Below are 23831 nucleotides of genomic sequence, written 5' to 3' on the forward strand. Positions count from 1 at the left end.
CTGTTTTATCCTTAATTATTTTAAAAACTTCTTTTTGTCTTTAATCGTTATTTAAAAAAAAAAATTTGCATACATATTTTATTTTTCTAATTTTATATTTAACAACTATTTTAAAAATTAATTATATATTTTTAATTGATCTTAATTCAAATCTGTGTGAAAATTAAAAAATATGAACACACAAACTCGATAACACATGTATTTTCGCTAGTAATAATAATAAAATTAGTGTATGATTAAGAAAATATATAACTATTGATGGACTCACGAGAATATAGAGGATAAAATATAGAAAGAAAGAATATTTTATTCATTTTGCATTGAATTATAAATTGGCTAATATTTATAGCTTTATGTTAGAAAACTGAAAAAATTACTTAGGTGCATACTGTGTTTTTGTGTTTCTTAATAATAAGGAGGATTTTTATTCAACAAAAACATAATTGCTCCTAAAAGTATATAACCACATTACTTACTAACAAATCCTCCCTTAAACCGAATATTATATCAGTTTATGTCAGATTGTGCACATACTCCTAGGGACCCGCAAAAATTTTAAAAAGTTATCCAACTTAAGCGGTTTGGTCATAATATCAACCACTTGTTCTTGTGTCCCACAATGTATCATCTTGACAGTTCTCGTCTTTGTACGATGTCAGAGGAAACGAAATCGAACATCAATATGTTTACCACGCCTTTGCATTCCATACAATTTTCCTAACACCCTCGCAAACTTTATAGCTTGACAAGCACATGATGATGCACATATAAACTCTGCCTCTATAGTGGATAAACTCATAATGGGTGGTTTCTTTGAGGACCAAGAAACAACAACTGAACATAATAAGAAAACATAACCCGAAGTACTTTTCCTATCATCCAAATTGTCTGCATAATCACTATCAGTGTAGGCAATAAGTTCATTTTTTCTTCCCTTTTTGTACAAGATGCCAAACTCATTTGTTCCATTTAAATATCTCAACACTTGTTTGGTTGGCATCAAATGCAACTTAGTAGGATTCTCCATGTATATGATAATGAGGTTCACCATAAACATCATATAGAGTCGAGTAGATGTTGTTAGCAAAGGTTCATGTTTTAGGCCCATCTTAGAGTTGTCAAAATGGGTTGGAACCCGCGAGCCAACCCGGCCCATCACGGGTTCGGGTTGGGTTGAAATTTTTTTACAAATTTCAATACAGGTTGATTTTTGATCCAACCCACCTAGAACCCGACTCACCCGGGTTGAACTCAAGATGAGCCGAGTTGGCTCACCCGGGTTGAACCTGTGATGAGCCGAGTTGGCTCACCAACCCGCAAATAAAGGGTCACACAAGTACTTTTTTGTTAAGTTGGATTTTGCATTTGGGTCAGGTTAGGTTTTTTTTAGCCAACACATAGATAGTTTATATTTTTATGATTTTGATTTGTATTTGGATTATATGAAAATTTTTTTAGATTTTAATTAGAATTACAATTTAGTTTTGACTGAAAAAAATAAAAAAATTGTATTTTTTTTAATTAAGTGAGCCCGTGAGCCAACCCGTTTAACCCACCAACCTGTGGTGGGCCGGGTCGGGTTCAAATTGCTCGCTAATAAGTTAGTCGGGTTGGGTTGGCTCACTAAGTGATCAACCCGTAGTGGGTTGAGCCGGGCCGGGCCAGTTTACCCGTTTTGACAACTCTAGCCCATCTACTTGTGACTTCTAGGGTTAGCTTTGTATGTATATATAACACACCTTTTGTAACATTTTATACACACTCAATAATATAGAATCTCATTCTTCCTATCTTTGTTTTCTACATGATATTAAGAGCCCCAAACGATCCATGATTGGGAGGGGATTCTTGCAGTAGTTCTTCTTTCCTAAATCCTAAGACCTAAGCCTTTTTCGCAAACTTTATGATTGAGAAGAGATTCTTGCAATATTTCCTCTTTCTTAAACCCTAAGCCATAAGCCCTAAGCCTCTTTCGCAAAGCCCTAATTCCTTAGCCTCTTTTGCAATTTTTTAGGTTTATCCATATTGCAATTTTGTTTTCTATTTTGAGGCGTTTTTGGTCATTTTGCATCATGTTCTTTACGCCATTTTAAGGTATTTGCAATCCTCTAATATTGAGTTTGTATTTTGTTTTGTTTGTTGCTTCCGTTGTGTGGTTCATATTTCTATTTTGTATTTGATTTGTTATGGCGACTTGTAAAGATGATTCTCTTCAGCCTATTAGTGTGCAATTAAATGGTAAAAATTATTCCTATTGGAGTTATGTTATGAACAACTTTCTTTATGGAAAGTCCATGTGGGGTTATATTTTAGGTGTTAAGGCTAAACCGATTGACACCAAAGTTGATAATTATGCTACAACTATAGAGGTATGAGAAGTAGATAACTCTAAAATTATCACATGGGTCAATAGTTATATCACACACTCTATTGGAAAAATATAACACTGCAAAGAAGGTATGAGATCACTTTTCTCGATTATATACACAATCTAATTTTGCCAAACAATATCAACTTGAGATAGATATTCACACATTGAAGCAAAATGACATGAGCATCTAAGACTTTTATTTTGTCATGACAACCGTATGGGATCAACTTGCCTTGAATGAGCCTACAAAATTAAGTGTTTTTGCACCGTATATTACTCGTAGGAAATCAGAACGTTTGGTTCAATTTCTTATGGCCTTATGCAATTATTTTGAAAGTTTGCTTGGTTTAATTTTGCATCGTAACCCTCTTTCTTTTATTGATGATGTTGTTAATGAATTATTAGTAGAGAAAATTATACTTGCTTCCCAATCGCAGGCCAACATAGCATTGCAATCTCAAGGTACATCATCACTAAATATATCTCTTGACAAATGGATCATTGACTCAAGTGTGACTGATCATATGTCACATCACTTGCCTTCTTTTGTTTCCCTATCACCTAACTCATTCATATGCTAACAGTGATTCAGTTCCATTATCTAGTATTGGTACCATTGTCACACCATCTTTGTCTTTGTATGATGTTTACTACATACCTAGTCTTGCTATGAATCTTGTTTTTGTTGGAAAAAGTTGTGATTCTGGATATAATGTATATTTATCTCCATCTGAACGTTTTGTACAAGACCGCACATCTCAGAAGGTGATTAAGATAGGTTGTAAGCAAGGTGAACTTTATGTTTTGAATCAGTTCAAGGAGTCAATAGTTGCAACCTCTAGTGTGGATTTATCTTCGTTTAATTTCACTTCTTCTTCACCTTTTTATTTGTGGTATTCTTCTCGTTTGGGTCATGTTTCTGCATCTTGTTTAAAGGTTTTAGTGTCTACTGGAATCTTGGGTACTTTGAAAAGTCATGATATGTTTGATTGTAGTGGTTATAAACTGGCAAAATTTTTCGCTTTACCTTTTAATGAAAATATTTCTTCTTCTCTTGCTCATTTTGATCTTGTGCTTTCTGATGTGTAGGGACCTTCTCCTATATCTACCAAAGGAGGTTCTAGATATTATGTCTCTTTCATTAATGATTTTACTTGTTTTACTTGGATCTATCTTATGAAACGTTTGTATAATTTTCTCAATGTTTTCAAAAATTTAATGTTATTGTAAAGACTCAACATTCTACTACAATAAAAACCTTTTGTTATGACTTGGGGTTTGAATACACTTTTAATGATTTTACCACTTTACTTGTCTCTAATGGACTTATACATCAAACCTCTTACACTGACACTCCTTAAAAAAATGGCGTTGCTGAAAGAAAACATTACCATCTTGTTGAGACTACAAGATCATTCTTGTTATCTGCCAAAGTTCCAAGTGTCTTCTACGGAAAAGTTATTCTTGTAGCAACTAATGTTGTGAATTGGATCCCGACTTCACATAATTCTGTTTATCTCCTTTTGAAAAATTGTATGGTCATGCACCTAATACTTTGTTTTATGTGTTTCTGGTTGTACCTATTTTGTTCTAAAACCACATGTTGAGCGTACTAAATATCAGTTAAGTTTCCTTTGTGTGTCTTTTCGGGATATGGTCTTGGTCAAAAGGGATATTATTGTTTTGGCATAGTTAGTAAAAAAATTGAATATCTTACGTCATGTTGTGTTTTTAGAACATATTCCATTATTTTCTATTCCAACTAGCTCATATTATTTGACTACATCTGATGTCAATAAAATTAATCCTTTTGATATTGATGACATTACACATACTTCTGTACCAACTCCAGAACATGTCTTAACACCAATTACAGACACCGCATCAAAAGTTGTACCTGCTGATTCCCATACTACGTCTACTTAATCACCTCTTGAGGTTGTGGTTCCTCTGCCACCTCTTTGAACTATTTGTAATCAAAGTCTACTAAATTACCAGATTTTGTTTTTTTCTCTTATTTTGTTCATTTGCTGCTTTTATTGTCTTTATTCATCGTCTTCATGAGCCTTCATCCTATAGAGAGATTAGTTATGATCTACTTTGGCAAAATGCTAAGGTTGAGGAATTTACTGCTCTACATCAGACTCATACATAGGATCTAGTTCCATTGCCACCAGGAAAAGGTCTTATTGGATATCCTTGAGTATACAAAATAAAAAAAAAATCAGATGTCTCAGTTGAAAGGTATAAAAATATACTTGTTGCTAAAGGATATACCCAAGAATATGGCATGAATTATGAGGAAATAATTGCTCATGTGGCAAAGATGACTACTATTTGTACCCTCATGTGAAAAAAAAACACAATAAATAAAAATATTAAAAAGAAGAAGAAATATTCAAATGTGCGACATAAAAAATGTTTAATTTACATGACATAAATCATTTGAACATAATTGCATAAATGTTGTGATAAGAGAAAATATCTTTAAGATGTGAATGGATTTCATGACAAGTCAACCAATTAGAAAAGAAAAAGAAAGAAAGAAATTGTGACAAAAGAAGATAATTTGTACATAACTTGGACCAAAACATAAAGACAACACTACACTATGCAAAATGTCCAAATATCTTAGACATCACATTAAAGACTCCCACTAGAATTATCCATCCTAGGATCTATGACCACTCTCACCTGCAGTCCTCTCTGCTCACACTGTGATCATTGCAAAAAGAGAAACACAAGCAAACAACCAACCAAAAAAAAAAGATTGAGCTAATTATAATTTTTTAGCTTATACACATTTAAATTTACAAAATAAAATAGTCCTTATTACTTGCAACACAAAACCATGCTTCTCAAGAACAAACAAATCACATACATGATATACTATTCTAGATACAATATCTAAATTTATGCATTGACTTTGACACAAGAGGCCTTGCACATGTCATAAAAGTGGATTATAGCAAAGGCCTTGTGTGTGTGTTGTGTGTCTGTGTCTGTGTGTCTATGTCTGTGTGTGTGTGTGTGTGTCTGTGTGTGTGTCTGTGTCTCTGTGTTTATGTCTGTGTGTGACTGTGTTTGTGTTTGTGTGTGTGTCTATGTCTGTGTGTGTGTCTGTCTGTGTTTGTGTCTGTGTATGTGTGTGTGTGTGTGTTTGTGTGTTTGTGTGTGTGTTACTTAATAGATAACGAGTATTATAGTAATTTAAATGGGGACGAGTATTATGACGGGTGTGAGGACCGAGACATGACAAATATGTAGATACTCATACTCATCCCTATACTCAATTGAAAAAATTGGGTATTATTTATATTCATACCCAATTAATGCAAGGATTTTTCATCAAAACGGAACATGTTCGAATAATACCCACGTTGACGAGTTTATTTATCGTCTTTATTTGGATATAGTAACCATGACTCCCAAAAGTAATTTAGATTTCATTATATGTATTGTGATTTACATGTATGATGAGATTCGTGTGAATTGATGATAGTTACTTTATTATGTTTGTATACATATTTATGTGATGAAATTAGTATGTTTTGAATTATTACTCATCTCATATTTTTCAATTATTTAAAATGTTATTATTGCATTATGTCACATATAAGGAGATGTTTTAATAAGTGAGAGGATGTCTTTCTTTTGTAGAAGTTGACTAGAAGATGAATTAGTAATTATATCTTAAATTTTTTTTCTAGTACAGATTCTACTTTATTAAAAGGAAAAAGGTAATTTTACACCTTTTTACCACCGTTTGACAATTTGACAATTTTTATAAAAATAAAATAATTTTACTAAAAGTTAACTTTTATATCCATAAAATAAAAAAATGAATAATAACAAGAATAATGTCAAATAGTAATAAAAAAAATATATAAATTAAAATTTTCAATAACATTTACAAATATAAATTTAATAATAATAACGATAAGTTTATAAGTAGAGTAAAAAGAAAATAATAAATGTTTTAAATTTGATTTTTTATTTAATTTTGTTTAAAATAAGGCATTATCAATTATTTTTAATGAAACCGCTTTTAACCAATCTTGCATTTTAACAACTTTTATCTATTTGTTTTCTCATTTTTTGATGAATTTTTGAGGATGAGAGATTTTATGATATTGTTGATTAAATTATTTGATAATTTCATAGACCAATTGATCTAGACCACTTTTCAAGAAAGTGACTTTATTTTGTCGCTTTTGTTGTTCGTTTTGCATTTTAGCCACAAACTTCTCTCATGTTTTGCATTGCTAGAAATTGGATTTAATTTATAACAATTAATCTTGAATTGATAGTTAACAACTTATCAAATTAGGAATAAAACATCCTAATAATGATTTTGATCAATTCATTGACATATAGTTATAAGTTATGTGAAGTTATTAAAAAAATAAATAAATTTTGTTTTTCAATATTTTTTTATTAGGTAAGAGAATATATTATGTATAATAGTTGTCTCTTTTCTAGATGATTAATAAGAAGTAAACTTTAAATCTAACTCAATCACACAAAGTTGGCTTGTAAGCTAATGTTTGCATCCAATTATATACCATGAAATCACTTTATCCCTAGTCAATATAGAACTTCCAACAGAGAAAAAATAGTGTTGCCCATAGATTAAAGATTCCGAAAATGTGTTCTGGAATAGGAAGACTTGCGCAGGTGCAATGCCCACCAAAGAAGAAGAGGATTAGGTTTAAATTAAATAATTAAATATATTTTTAGTTTTTGAATTTTGACACGAAATTGAAATTTGTCCATTTAAAAAATTTAATATATTTTAGTCTTCAAACTCTAAAAATAAATGGATATAATTTTTTTTAACTCAATTATATTAATTTAATTTTTTTATGCAGAAAATATATTTCATGCTAGCATTTAAGTTGTTACACCATTTGATACGTTTATGCTTTAATACCATATAAAAACGCATTTGATATATAAAAAATTTAACATAATTAAATTAAAGAAAAGATTTAACCATTATTTTACAAATTTCAATACAGGTTAGCTTGAGCAAAAATATTCTTGTTTAAACAAAAATTAGATAGAAACTAGATTGAATTGTATTACTATTTTCGTCTGAGTGAAAATAAAACAAAAAAGAAAATTTATTTTCATCTCTATTTTCGCTCAGCAAAAATAGATCATAGAGTAAAGTCTTAGTCTTGGATCTATTTTTGTTTGAATAGAAATCCTCCACTTAGCAAAAATATTAGATAAATCAACCTCAATAATAAAATCAAACAAGAAGTTTTCAAAGATATATTGTCAAAAACATTTTATAATGCTTCTAAACAATTTAAATGACAATCTAAATAACGGTTTGTTTAAGCGTCATCTTTTACTCATATCAATTCAACCTTATCCCTTAACTCATGCTATTTTAGCTTGAGTGAATATGCTCACTTAAATAAAAATGGAATAGAACCTAAGTTAAGTTGCATTGTTATTTTTGTTTGAGTGAAAATATTAGCACTTAAGAAAAAATAAGATTGAAAACAAGGTTATTTTTAATCTATTTTTTATTTAAGCAAAATAGATTATCATAAAGTAAGGTCTGGTTTCTGTTCTATTTTCTCTTTTACAAAAATCTTCTGCTTGAGGAAAATATTAAAAAAAATCAGCTTTAACTATAAAATCAAGCAAGTTTTCAAATATATTTCAAAAACATTTCAATAATACTATTACTTCAAAAGTGATAGAAATAGATTTTAAAATCTAACTCAATCCCATAAAACGAACATATAAAAGAAATTTGTATCTCACTTTTTTATATATATATATATATATATATATATATATATATATATATATATATATATATTATGAAATTATCTTATTTCTAATTAATACGAGATTTTCAAAAAAAGTAATTTAAATGATTGCTTTAAACCACAATTTGCTAAAGTATCATCTATTACTCATACCAATTCAACCTTGGTCACTTAATTCAAATTTTTTTAGCTTGACCAAAGATATGCTCGGTTGAAAAAAAAATTGAACTGAGTTGTAATGTTATTTTTGTCTAAGTGAAAACTACTTATTTTCGATTAATCCCTTTATGATCGGATAGAAATGTGGACTAACTTCTCGAATAAGCTACGATAAGATTTTGAAAGTGATAAAATATGGAGAGGAAGAGAAAACAAAGAATATGAGTGAGAGATGGTAGAAAAGAGAAAATGAAAGTGATTTGTGAGGGAGCTGGGTGGCCGTCACAACTACATTCGAGTCACTAAATTGTATCTATTTATTTTAAAATTAAAAAAATTAAATATTGAAGTTTTAATTTTTTATCTCCATTACAATTCCTTGTTATTTTTAGAGGATAAAGAAGGACTTGTGAGTTGTGATGTTCATTCTTGCACTGCCAAACCTACGACAAAGTCCAAGAGTGTTCTCGTTTGGTCGTGTGTATGTTTGTTTCCTCAATCGATGTCTGTTTTTCATCATGTGCTTCAAAACAAAGTGTCTTTGACTCATCTTTTACGATGATGTTTTCTGGGTTTGAATGATGCATGCATGTAAAATGTGTAGGAAAAAGGGAGCACAGAGAAACTAGTTTTCTTTCTGTTATTCCGTTTCTGTTTCTTAGGTTCTGTACATCAAAGAAATTAATGTAGTTTGCATAAAAGGTTTTTCTTTTTCAAGTTATTGTCTTTTATTCTTATTATCGATTCAAATCCAACAGTTTTCTTGTTAGAACTTTTAGCTCTCAAATCTTCAAGCGCAACTCATACACATCCTAAAAACTTCAGTTCATCCTTTTTCATTTCTTGAAGAAAAACTGGAAAAAGGTCAACTCCTGTAGCGTGAGTGGTTGATCTTTGTCTTGAATGCTCAGATATATTTTATGTACAGGTAGGTACCTGCATTCATTTCACATGTTCTTTTGTAATGGAACAGTGAAACATAACGTGTTAAAAGAGTGTAAAATGTGTTCAACTATTAATTTTTCTTATTTTACAGGATGAAAAATTGTACTGGTAACAGAGCACAGGTTAACAACCAGTAAAAAATAAGTTTTTAGCAGTAAAACTACATAATAATGACACGTAAGCGTAATACAATATTTTTTTTCAATTAAAAAATTACAATTATTGTGAAGATGGGTTAATTGAAGATATTCAACTTCTTCAATTATTACTGAGCTTGAATTGTCTGGTAAAAATCTTAGTGACTTTTCAGTTGTTTGAGTTTTGAGGATTTATCCGTTGTCGTTTTCTGTCTGTATTTGACGAGTCTAGATTTTCTACCAATTCTTGTGGTGCTGTGTTATGCTGAGTATTTAAAATATATTGGTACTTTAAATATTTTTTAATATATTTTAAAATATCAAAATTAGTTATAACGAATATATTATAGAGATACAGTAAAAGAACAGCAGAAAAAATATCCAGCAGAAAATTCTAATTCGTATTTGACGCATTTGTAGTAGATTTTTCTAAGGTAATTCCTTACCATCATAAGTAGTAATTTTGAGTTTCAATATATGAATACCATTTATGGGACTTTTGATTTTAGTGTTTTGGATGAAAATCAGTGTTTGTTTTAATGTTGTCATTTTTTGTCATCCTGAATCAGTTGCTGATGTCACTTTCTATTGCCACTATCATCTCTCCTTCCATTCCTTCATTTCATGGTGAGTTTAAATGATTTACCGAAACATTTCCACTCGTTGTAAACTATGATTTTGCGACATTGTTGGAAGTTGTCTGAATACATATTTATCTGTTTAGTGCTTGAAGTTAAATTTAAGTTCTTATATATTTATTATTGCAACTAAAAAAAGAAATTCAGTAATAAGTCATTGTTTCAGCATTTTTATATATAATATAAATAATTGGTTACATAATTTTTCTTTTTAATCTTTGTTCAAACAACTATTCTTAGTTGTGTTTCTCGGTTGTTGAAAAGAGGTGCATTTCAGCTATCTTGAATAGATTTTATTAATTTAGACAGAAATGGAATGAGTTTAACTCTCAAGAACATTACATAATTTAGAAGCAATTCTGACTTATTAATTAATTAGAAGATTTTCTTCGGTATGCAAGTACCCTACATTTTTGTTCCCTCTCAACAATAATTTTACTGTTAAAGACTGTAAATGCAACTGTTAAATGCACCAAGGTCAATTTTTAATCCGTTATTGTTCTTCCTCCTGTTTGTTATTTGTTAGGAGTTACTCAAGAAATAAAATTGATTGATGATTAACTTTATGCTGGTGCACATGACCTCAATGATTTAAAATTTATTTTCAGGTAAGGGATTTTAATATTGCGAAAACAGAAGCTGATATTAGTTTTTATGCTGGTTATGTGGGTAAGATTACTTCTAGCATTTCATTTTTTTGAAGTCTTCAATTCATGTAAGCTATTTATTTGTGATGTGTGCGTGATACAAAATGTTGCGGGTTCTGTATACATGCTTGGAAGATGTTTCACGTCTTTATTTTGGGGAACTATAGCTGATCGCATTGGTCGAAAACCTGCTATAATTATATCAATTATTTCAGTGTAGGTATATCAATTGCATGCTTTCTTTATATTTTGCTTTGAAGTTTCCAATAATCATCAATGCTTACTTACTTGATTTCAGCGTCATTTTGAACACACTATTTGCCCTTAGCACAAGCTTTTGGATGGCTGTTATCGTGAGGTTTCTTCTGGGATGTTTAAATCGTTTGCTTGGACCAGTGAAGGTATCATATTTTTAACTCCAAACAGTTACCAATTTCATGTTTCATCCACAAGAACTTGGATCGTATTTGAATTTGTGCACATTTAACTTGTTCAACAGGCCTATACCACTGAACTTCTTCGTGAAGAACACCAAGCTCTTGGACTCTCAACAGTAAGCTCCACCAGCTATTCTACATAGTTCTTAGAACTGATTTTGCACACTAGCTATTTGAATTTATGATTTGGGTTTAGGTAAGTGCAGCTTGGGGCGTAGGTTTAGTTATTGGCCCAGCATTGGGAGGCTATTTGTCTCAGGTACTATTTATGTTCTTTTTCATCTCGAGGTTTAGTTATTGTAACAGTTATTTTGACACCTCAAATTCTGTATTCTATTGAGGAACAGAGATGATTGAAATAATTCATATGCCATTTTCTAATACTTCGGAAAAATTTTCATTGCAGCCAGTAGAAAAGTACCCTCATATATTTCCAAAGGATTCCTTTTGGGACAAGTAAGTAGTATTTTGGATTCAATTTTCATCTCTCCTTTGTTTTCTACCCATTTATTATTTAATGATGTGCTGATTTTCATTTTCCCAAACATGAATTGTTGTGCAGGTTTCCATACTTCTTACCCAGCTTTGTAATATCAGCATTTGCATTTGTAGTAGCTATTGGCTGCATCTGGATTCCGGTATGTATCTTACAATCTATCATATATTTTCATTCAGTAAAGATTTTTTTATCCTCTATTATGTATTCTAGATGTTATTTTAACATTCTAATGATGACATTTTATCATGAAAAGTCCTTCTTGTATGTTTTTCTCAGCTTATCTGCACTTTTTCTTTGCTGTTCATACCCTTTTAGTTCGTCTACAGAAACAATATAGTTGTTAAAATACCTGCAGGAAACACTTCACAACCACAATGGTAGTGATGAATCCATAGATGATGCCAAAGCTTTAGAAAATGGAAGCAGTGGTGGTGGGAATGAAAGTATCCAAAAGAACGAAAACCTATTCCTTAATTGGCAATAATCTCATTTCAACATTTCATTTTTTGTTATTTGAAATATGTACTGTTACTTTGCTTCCATATGCAGATATTAACCATACCTCTTCTGCAAAGCTACCCCTTCATAGCATTGTTGTCAGGCTTAGCACTATACATAGTGCTAAGTATTTTTTCAATCCTAAGGAATATTCTGTCTGTAAGTGCACCTCTGTAATCATTTATTAGTGATTTTGAGGACTGAATATGCCAGACCCCAGGATATCAGTTTACATGATTCAGAAAAGTTTCTGTATGCTACAAATTTGACTGTTTGTACTCTTTTTGTCGGCTTTAGGTCACCATCACAACCGGTTTGATCCTTCTAGAAAACCGAGCAGTGGTAAGTCTTTGGATAGCTCTTTGTCCTCTGATTCTATAAAATTGTGGAGAGTAGTTTCTTATGGTATAACATGTTGATTTGGAAAACAGGAACAACACCAAAGAGGTGCAGCTAATGGAATTGCTATGACAGGCATGTCTCTATTCAATGCTATTGGCCCTGCTGGAGGTGGTACAGTGTAAGTTTTACTATGATTGAAAGGTGTATGATAAAAACCTTGAGAGAACCATACCAAAAAAGCTAGCCTTTGTGGGTTGGTTGTGCACTAGCACTTTGACCAGTTCTGAACAGACACTTCAATGCTAGCATCACCACTCTCTTCTTACTTAATTTTAATTGAGAGGTTTTGATCTTGAGAGAACCAAACCACAAAATCTAGCCATTATAGTTGACTACAAGCATAAATTATCTCCAATTTATTATATGTCAGTATGGTTAATGCAGATTAAGTTAGTCAAAAGGCAGATGGATGGATGCTTCATTCCTCCCAAATTAGCTTAAAAAGAAACTCATTGCATTTTTTCTTCTTATTTTTCTCTTTTAGAAGTCTTTATAGAGAAGTTTGTCCAAACTTACCCCAAATCCACTTAGACACTTCAACAGTTGAATATTATTTCATTAGCAGAGTTTTGTTTTTTTATCCATATACTTTCTATCTCCAATTTTCTGATATGATAATGGTAAATGCAGATTAACTTGGTCCAAGAAGCGGATGGATGCTTCATTCCTCCCAGGTTTGATGATTGGCTAACTTATTTGTTCTGGTTTTTGTTCAATGTCTAACTTCAAATGTCAAAAGTTTTTCTTTTCACATAAAATATGTTACTTTTAATCCGCGTGCTAGGTCAAATATTACATTTCTATTAATTTAATGGTGTTAAAGAACAATGCAAAATGCAAATTTTGGACCAAATCAAATGTGATTTCTTTATCTAAGCTTTAGCTCTGTTTGAGTAGAAAGTATTTTATAGCTACAAGGTATATGATGTCAATATAGTTAATAATTTAGTGTGTATAAATATAATTTATTCTGTCTTTAATAGATTATTCTATACTTTTAATACATAATTGTTAGGGATTCTCAATTACTCTATGTAAATAGAAAATCTCCTATAATCCCTCTCCCTTTATTGAATATTAATGTAAATATATTCTATAGTGCCTATTTAAGAAAAGGGAGCTGTAGAATAAAAGCAAGTCATTCTAAAATACACTCTTGAGTATTGGATTGGAGTATGTGTTCATATACCGTGATATTGTGACATGGTATCAGAGCTACAACTCTGAACCGTGGGTCACTCTTGTTCTCCATCCAACTTTTTCTTCGACCTGTTACCGAGCTCCGCTGCCATCCTGATCTTCTTCTTCGATACGCTATTATCGAATTTTGCTGCCTCCATCTTCGTCACGCTGTTTGGAATCCATCTTCGTCACGTTGTTCGCAATCGCTGGTTTCGAACTTGTGATTGACGTTCACAATTGGTGGAAGTTCTTCAACCTATTCGCTTCTTGGTCGTTTCGGTTCACGAGCGATGGTGGTTCGTGAATCGGTTCTTGTTCGCTTCTTGATCGTTTCGATTCGCAAGCGGTGGTGGTTCGTGAATCTGTTCTTGTTCGCGACTTTGACTCTCGTATCACTCTGATTGCCTTGTTCGCTTTGATTCATGGTTCGTCCTTGCTATTGCTAGCTCACGCTGTTCGATTTGTTCTGGTTGCTCGCTCACGTTGTTCGATTTGTTCTGGTTGCTCGCTCACGTTGTTCGATTTGTTCTGGTTGCTCGCTCACGTTGTTCGATTTATCCTGGTTGCTCGCTCACATTGTTCGATTCGCTCTGGTTTGAGTTCGTCGCGCCCCTGTCTTCTCTGGTTTTGTTTTTGAAAACCCATTCTCTGTGTCCTTGTTCATCATGGCCTCGGATAAAGTCGACACTTTTCTGGTTCGATTTAATGGAAAAAATTATGCTGCTTGGGAGTTCCAATTTAAGCTCTTTGTCAAAGGCAAATAATTATGGTGTCATATTGATGGCAAAATTCCTGCTTCGACGGTTGAAACAGATTTGGCGAAGTGGGAAACGAAAGATGCCCAAATCATGACCTGGATTCTTAGCTCTGTTGAGCCTCATTTTATCTTGAATCTTCGACCTTACAACACCGCTAAGGATATGTGGGATTATTTGAAAAAGGTTGATCATCAAGCCAATGTAGCTCGAAGGTTTCAATTGAAGTATACTTTCACACAAGGAAGTCTATCGATTGAGGAATATTATTCTAGTTTTCAAAATCTTTGGGTTGAATACTCAAATATTATTTATGTGGGTATTTCTGGTGAAGCCTTATCAGCTGTCCAAACGGTGCACGAGACTAGTAAGCGAGATCAGTTTTCGATGAAGCAACGATATGATTTTGACGCTACAAGATCCAATCCGATGAATCGTGACTCTATGCGTATGTTGGATGCTTGCTTGAGTGAGCTTCTCCGAGAAGAACAACGAATCAAAACGCATATAGTTATGGAACAAAATATGAATTCTACTGCTCCGGTTAGTATGGCCTATGCTGCCCAAGGAAAGAATAAGCCCAGAGATATGCGTTTTGTCCAATGCTATAGTTGTAAGGGATTTATTCATCTTGTAAAGGATTGTTCACAAAAATTTTGTAACTATTGCAAACAAAGGGAGCATATTATCTCCGCTTGTCCTATTCGCCCTGCAAAGAAATAAGGCACTACTTATCATGTTTTTGTTGGTGCTTCGAGTTCTGCTGCTTTGCCTGCTCCAGCTTCTGTTCCTACACCTCCTGCCAACACTCTTACTCTAGAAAATGTACAACAAATGATTGTGTCAGCCTTTTTTGCCCTTGGTCTTTTAGGTAATACTCTCGTTTCTTCTCAACCTTGGTATCTTGATTCTGGAGCGTCTAACCATATGACAAATTCTGTTGTGTCCCTATCCAATGTGAAACCTTATGATGGCAATCAACAAATTTACATAGCTGATGGAACCTCCTAACCTATTAGTGCTATTGGTGATATTTCTTCTTCTTTGCCTAATGTCTTTGTGTCTCCTAATCTTTCCACAAATCTCATATCTGTTGGCCAATTAGTTGATCATGATTATAATGTTCAATTTTCTCGTTTTGGTTGTGTTGTGCAAGATCAAGTGTTAGGGAAGATCATTCTGAAGGGACCTAAAATAGGACAACTCTTTCCGCCATGCATCTTGCCTTCCACATATTGTCCTGTTTTTTCTCTAGTTTGTGTTAATGATAAACAACTAAATAAAATGTGGCATAATCGTTTAGGCCATCCAAATTCTCATGTACTTAGTACCTTGTTTAAATTTGGTTCTTTGGGCAATAAAAGCTCCCCTGTTTCTTTTAATTGTACTACCTACAAACTTGGTAAAAGTAAAACTTTACCATTTCCTCATAATGCATCTTAGGCAAATCATTATTTTGACATTATTCATAGTGATGTTTAGGGGATTTCTCCTATTGTATCTCATGCAGGATATAAGTATTTTGTCACGTTCATAGATGACTGCAATTGATTTACTTGGGTATATTTTCTTCAGTCTAAAGCAGAAGTTTTTTCTGTTTTTCAACGTTTTGTTTCTTTCCTTAAGACTCAATTCTCTGCTTTTAAGATCAGATTCTAGAGGTGAATATATGTCTAACGCATTTCAAATTTTTCTTCAAAATGAGGGAATTCTATTTCAACGTTCTTGTCCTTCCACACCACAACAAAATGGTGTTGCTGAAAGAAAGAACCGTCATCTTCTTAATGTTGTTCGCACTCTTTTGCTAGAATCATATGTTCCTCTTCGTTTTTGGTGTGAAGCTCTCTCCACTACTGTTCATGTAATAAATTGGTTACCTTTTCCTACTCTCCATAATGTTTCTCCTTTTTATAAGTTTGGGTATTCTCCTTCTTACTTTAATCTCCGTACTTTTGGTTGTGTTTGTTTTGTACATCTTGCTCCTCATGAACGTCACAAACTCACTAATCAATTTGTTAAGTGTGCTTTTCTAGGTTATGCTATTATTAAAAAAGGTTATGTTTGCTATGATCCGTAGCTTCGTCGCATTAGAGTTTCTAGGAATGTGGTGTTCTTTGAAAATCAGATTTTCTTACCCTCCTATGTTGCACCATCATCTTCAACTTTTTCCTTTATGCCACATTTTTTAGACTCTTCTCACACCGTGGAACGGTTCAAGCTTGGTTTGGTGTATACAAGACGTCGTCTTCCTTCTGGTTCTCTTCCTGATTCTGCTCCGACACTTGATTATGTCCCTCCGTCAACACTTGATCCTATCACAGATGTTCTACCTCTCCGTCGGTCCACTCGATCATCAAAACCTCCTGATTGGTATGGCTTCTTTACACCTATTTCTTTATCCACTACATTGTCGTCTATTTCTATTCCTTCTAGTTATACCCAGGCTATGGAACATGACTGTTGGAAAAAGGCAATGCAAGAAGAACTACAAGCACTTCAAGAAAATCACACATGGGATATTGTGTCTTGTCCTCCCACGGTAAAACCTATTGGAAGTAAATGGGTGTTCTCTATCAAACTTCGATCTGATGGCTCATTAGATCGTTATAAAGCTCGACTAGTTGCTCTTGGTAATAGACAAGAGTATGGGATTGATTATGAGGAGACATTTGCTCTTGTTGCTAAGATGACTACAATTCGGACTATCCTTGCTATTGCTGCTTCTCAATCTTGGCCATTGCATCAAATGGATGTGAAGAATGCTTTTCTTCATGGTGATCTCAAAGAAGAAATATACATGAAACTTTCCTCTGTATGCTTCCTTCTTCCTCTTCTGATGTTTGTAAACTTCGATGTTCCTTGTATGGGCTTAAACAAGCTCCTCGGTCTTGGTTTGAGAAGTTTCGTACTACTCTGCTTAAGTTATCCTTTACGCAGAGTCAATATGACTATTCTCTCTTCTTTCACAAGTTTACCGCCGGTATCGTTCTCCTGTTGGTTTATGTGGATGATCTCATTATTACGAGAACTGATCATGAGTTAATTACTAAGTTGCAAACTAAGCTCCATGCAACATTTTGCATGAAAGATCTTGGACAACTCACATATTTTTTGGGATTGGAGGTTCATCATCGATCCAATGGCATCTTTTTAAACCAACAAAAGTATATTCAAGATTTAATCAAATTGGCGGGTTTAGCTGGAACTACATCAGTTGATACTCCTATGGAAGTAAATGTCAAGTACATGAAAGATGAAGGCGATCTCTTGCCTAATCCCATTTTCCATCGGCATTTGGTAGGCAGTCTTATTTATGTCATCACTACTAGACTTGACATTTCGTATGCTGTTCACCAAGTTAGCCAATTTATGTCTTCTCCTCGTCATCTTCATTTTGTTGCGGTTCATCGTATTATTAGATATCTTAAAGGTTCATCTACACGTGGGTTATTCTTTCCCAAAGCCTCATCTTTACAACTTATGGCATATAGTGATGTTGATTGGGCAATATGTTCAGATACTCGTAGGTCTACTACCGGTTGGTGTATGTTTCTTGGTGATGCCTTAATTTCTTGGAAATGTAAGAAGCAAGATCGGGTTTCTAAATCTTCTACTGAGGCTGAATATCGTTCAATGTCAGCTGCTTGTGCTTTACAACTTATGGCATATAGTGATGTTGATTGGGCAATATGTTCGGATACTCGTAGGTCTACTACCGGTTGGTGTATGTTTCTTGGTGATGTCTTAATTTCTTGGAAATGTAAGAAGCAAGATCGGGTTTCTAAATCTTCTACTGAGGCTGAATATCGTTCAATGTCAGCTGCTTGTGCTGAAGTTGTGTGGTTACATAGTCTTTTGGACCAGCTTGGGTTTTCCCAACCTACATCTACACCTCTTCATGCAGACAATACAAGTGCTATTCAGATTGCTGCAAATCTAGTGTTTCATGAACGTACCAAGCATATTGAAGTGGATTGTCACCATATTCGAGAGGCCTTGACCACCAATTTCATCTATCTTCCTTACATCTCTACTGATATTCAAGTTGCATATATCTTTACCAAAGCTATGACTCGACAACGCCATCAATTTTTTGTTGGCAAATTGTTGCTGGTTGATTTACCAGCATCAATTTGAGGGGGGATGTTAGTGTGTATAAATATAATTTATTCTGTCTTTAATAGATTATTTTATACTTTTAATATATAGTTGTTAGGGATTCTCAATTACTCCATGTAAATAGGAAATCTCCTATAATCCCTCCCCCTTTATTGAATATTAATGTAAATATATTCTATAGTGCCTATTTAAGAAAAGGGGGATGCATAATAAAAGCAAGTCATTCTAAAATACACTCTTGAGTATTGGATTGGAGTATGTGTTCATATATTGTGATATTGTGACAATTAAGAACATTACCAGTTGCATTATATTACTAGGAACTTGATGTTGTACATTTATTTGCAGGGACACATATGGTGTTCTTTGTCCTGAACATGGTTAAAGCACTTAGATTACTAATGATGTTCAAACCATTCCTTGTTGAAAAAAAGAAAACACACACAAATCAGTTAAACTGATACCAATCAAAGTTGCAGAAGAACTTTCTCTTAGTTGTTGTTCTCTCTTGAGGGAAGTGATGGTAACGAGGTGCATCAAGTTTGTCATAATTTGGACTAATGATTATGAATTTGATTTGATGACACCTATTCAATGGAAAAAGGCATACAGAAAAACAAAATCAGATAAAAAAATGTGTAAAATTGATGAGAAATCTTTAGGGTGAGTTTGATCAAACTTGTGAGTGTATACTATGTTATACAACATTATTGTTTGGTTATGTTGTTATTATTTGTGGAGGTGGTGAATGTATCTTTTCTTTGGTTGGCACAGTGGTAAGTGTATATTCTCTTACACAGTGTTCTTATGTGGGTGAATATTGTAGACGGATGATAGGGGGCGATGAATTCTTCGAATATTTATGTTCTTTTTTAAAGATTGGAAAACGAAACATTGTGTTGCTTTAAGAGATCAATGATTTTATTCCATCCTTCTGATATGCAGATATTAGAGAGTGATTTACGTAATTTTACATAATTACCCTTGTTTTATTTTATTCCAAATAAATAATCATGCTGGCTTTTGAGATTGAAATGAAGATAAGCATAGTAAATGGAACCTATTAAGTTTTTGTTGAATCCGATTCCAACCCTCTCTCAAGCCTTATTTAACCAGATCTGTTTTGTTTGGAATCTATTCCATTCCATATTTAACTAGATCCGTTTTTTTTGTGTGGAATCTATTCCATTTTTGTGTGCCAATCAGCCATGCATTTTTTCAATTAATAAATATTTATAATATTTTTATTTATGATAATAATATATGAGAAACTAATTACAACTTATTTAAATATCATTTTATTATACTTTTTTAACACCAAGGACAATTAGGTCATTCTACATTTTCAGCTATTAAATTTAATTTTTTTAGTCACAACATTCAAATCTTTCACAATCTTTCACAAAAATTACTCTCAAATCCACTCCACTATCACCCCCAAATCTATAAAAAAGAACAACATAAATATCACCTTCTAATCAACCCAAATCAATCCTCTTCTTGTCCCTCTCCTTTAAATCATCACCCACAAAAGAACACACCCTTTAGGTAATTGGTTTGCTATGTTGTTAAAACATTTTGCTTTTCTTTTATCGTGTGTGTAGAATAAAAGTTAGTGCATCAATGAAATTTTTTATATAAAATAAATTCATTTATGTATATATAATATTTTAAATTTGGAAAAAGAAATCATATTATTATTTCAAAAGCCTTCGTGTTTTAAGTTACATGGAAATTTTCTCACGCTCATAGGCCTTGGGTTGTGTTGTTGAGATACACATATTCTTAAAGAAAAAAATAATAATAAGCTTGTCTTTTTATAAATCTTTGTTGGTTTGGTCTAACATTATTGAATGGTATGATTGTGTCTTCATTATACAGTTTGAAATTATTGGGAAATTAATTTTTGAAATGATAAAAGGTGCTGCGATAATAGCATATCCCAGTTGGCTGATGTTCCTAATGTTGCATCAAGAAAAACTTACTTTAAAGTTATTCATACTTACTTAATTAGGAGGGTAATTATTGAAAAATGATTTTTTCTTTACAAAACTTTCCGGTCTCGGACAATATCCGAAAATTGGTTCCAACTGATTTACCTAATATTTCGAATTGCATCTTGGATATTTTAGTGTCGTAAGTCCAAAAGTTGTGAACACTTTTTTTCACGCCTTCGATAATTCTTTTGTTTATATAAAGTTTAATTAATAATTTATTCTTATTTATTTTTTATTAAAATGGATTCCTATTTTTATAAAAAGACTTAATGTGAAAATTTCTATTAAATTAGTTTTAATATTTTGTGAAAATGTAATATGTCAAAATCTAGTTAATCACATGTTAAATTAAAGATCATTTTCTATCTCGGAACCCATTTGATTTGACACGTAATATCTTCAAAGAAAAAATGACACAAATTGTGACATGTGACACTTTTTAACAAAGTCCTTTTAAAGAAAAATTAGAAACTCAATTGAGTCCTTTTATAAAATTAGGCACTTGATTGAGTAAAAAACAAATATAAAGATCAAAATGAATCAAAAACTTAGTAAAACAACCAAATTACAAATTAAACCTTTATATAATAGTTAGACTTGTTAATTTGGTCTAGCCCATGAGGCTTGGCCTTGATCTTGGGGCTAAAAAGAGAAAAAAAAGCCTTCCATTGAAAAAGCTCACAGGGCTAAAATGTCCAAAAAAAAGTCCCATGGATTAGGACGATCTCATGGGGTTTTTTTAAACAACATGAAAAAATATTATTTTTTAAATATATTATTGGACATATAAGTAATAATAAGTATGAAAACCAAAACTTCAGCTCAGACAACTTGGCTTGACCTTCGACTTGTGTTAACTTGGCTCAAACCTCAACTCGGGCTAAGTCAACTCGACCTTTGGTTTAGGCCAACTTGTTTCGATGTTTAGCCATGATTGGCTTGTCTCGACCTTTAGTTAGAGTTGACTCAATTCTACTATAGGTCAAGTCGATTGGGCTCAACCTTCGGTCCGAACTGACTCGTCCCGACCTTCAAACTCGATCCTACTTCTCTCTACCTTCAAGACAATTTGTCCCATCTTGACCTTTGACCTAGGATAACCTATCTCAACCTTCTACCTATTTCAATCCCTTTCGACCTTCTTCCCAAGTCAGGTTGTTTGGTCCTTCAGCCTAGGCCGACCCGTCTAGACTTTCGACTCAAGCTAGATTGTGCCAATGGTAGGAACGTGCCAATGGTCGGGTCATGACGAACCATCCCAGATCAACTATTGGCTTGAGCCGGCATTTCTTGACTTTTTGCCCGGACTGGCTTGTCTCAACTTTTGGTCCGTCTTGACCTCTGACTCTTATTGGCTCGTCTCGATCTTCAGTCCGATCATCTTGTCTCAACCCTTTACCAAGGTCGGCCCATCTCTACCTTTGTGTGGGCTGGCCAATTTTAATCTTTTGTTTGGCGAGCTCATCTCAATGTATAGCCTAACAGTCTCATCTCGACCTTTAGCCTAGTTGACTCGGCTCGATCTTCATCCCGAACTCGACTTAATTCAACCTTTAAACTCGACATAAACTTTGGACTAGGTTGATTCGGATTGAACTTCAATTTGATTACTCTAGTCAACTTTCAAGCCAAGATGGATCGACTTGACCTTTAACATAGATTGAAGGTGTTGTATTTTAGAGTTAATAAAAGTCTTGTAGTAGGGCCAGACCCACTTTGGCCTTGATCCTAACTTGGTAAGAGGAGGCTTTGGTTGTTGAGACTGTTTTTGTGGCCAATTCATTTGGTGGCCTCATGAAAGGAGGCTTATTTAGGAGTGGGTAAGGGTTGATCCATGGATCATGGGTCAAATTGAGACCTCTAATAAAAATAATAATAATAATAATAATAATAATAATAATAATAATAATAATAAAAGAATCAATATGTATTTCACTTATACCAGATGCAAATTACATAGAAAAAAGTATTCTTTATCTCTTTTATAAGTGTAACATGGTTGTTAAATCTTGGTCATAACACCAACAAGTTTTTACAAGTTCGATCTTTTCTCTATTATTGAAAGGCAATCCTATAACTCATACATATATTATTTGGATGTTGTGGAGGAAGAAAAACCGCGCAAGGTTTTAACAAAATTAAACTTTGATACATCAATACATACAATTCAATAACACATAAAAAGGGAAAGCATTTTCATCACAAACATGTAATTCATACAATAAACATCAACAAATCTCCCAGAAAAAAAACAATAGAACAATTACCTTCCTTACCTAAACTTAAGCTCTTTTCTCTTTCAAAATCCACTAACTCACACTTATCATAGGTAGGGGTGATCATGGATTGAATTTTTAATGATCCAATCCACATCCATTTTGGATCCAAAAAATTGGATTAGATTTTCGATCCAAATCCATTTTTTTCAAAAAAAGTAGATTGGATTTTTTTAAAATCCAAATCCAAATATTTAGATCAAGTTTAAATCCAGATCTAAATATTTGGATCAAGTTCAAAATCCAAAATCCATTTTTCATAAAATAAATTCAAATTAAATTTTTTTAAAACTTGTGTCCATAAGTCTGACACCATAGAATTTGGTAGATTTTTTGTCGGAGCCAACGAGGCCAAATTTCAGCATGGGATGAACTTGGATGACTTTCGAACGAATTTCGGTCGGGGATGACGTGACCAAATTTGGGCCAAGGTCGACTTGACAAAATTTCAGTCAGGATCGACTTGAATGGATTTGACTGAATTTCGGCCAGGGCCGATTTTGCCTAATACGACCAAATTTTGGCTAGAGTCGACTTGGCCAAATATGGCCACATTTGAGCCAGGGCCTGGTCAGTCAAATTTCGGTCAGAGTTGACTCTAATAAATTCGTCGGTCGGGACCGAATTGACTGAACATGACCAATTTTTGATCATAGCCGACTATGTTGAATACAGTCAAATTTCGTTCAGGACTTACTCGCGACCGAATATGGCTAAATTTGGGCTAGTGCCGACTCGACCAAATTTTGGTCATGACCAACTCGATTGAATTTGGCCAAATTTAGGTCAAGACTGACTCGCCTAAATATGACCAAATTTCGGTCGCGATCGACTCTGCCGAATACGACCAAATTCAGGTCAGGACCAACTCGGTCAAATTTTGTTTGAGGCCAACACGACCGAATTTTGACTGAACCCGACTCGACTGAATTCTGCTGAATTTCGGTCGTGGCCGACTTAGTTGAATACGGCCAAAT

General features: G+C 33.2%; 1 pseudogene across 1 annotated transcript; it reads left to right on the plus strand.

Annotated features, from left to right (window-relative positions):
* Positions 1-9998: 9998 nt before the first annotated feature.
* Positions 9999-19464, plus strand: LOC114168662 (protein ZINC INDUCED FACILITATOR 1-like; annotated as a pseudogene). The gene is made up of 13 exons (XR_014986664.1): positions 9999-10031; positions 10651-10709; positions 10801-10905; positions 10988-11090; positions 11189-11242; positions 11323-11385; positions 11533-11582; positions 11689-11764; positions 11981-12282; positions 12421-12465; positions 12555-12643; positions 13156-13199; positions 18930-19464. The product of XR_014986664.1 is annotated as a protein ZINC INDUCED FACILITATOR 1-like (transcript).
* Positions 19465-23831: the final 4367 nt, after the last annotated feature.

Source organism: Vigna unguiculata, chromosome 11, assembly GCF_037176805.1.
Source record: "Vigna unguiculata cultivar grain cowpea cultivar isolate G323 ecotype 2 chromosome 11, ASM3717680v1, whole genome shotgun sequence".
Classification (NCBI taxonomy): Eukaryota; Viridiplantae; Streptophyta; class Magnoliopsida; order Fabales; family Fabaceae; genus Vigna; species Vigna unguiculata.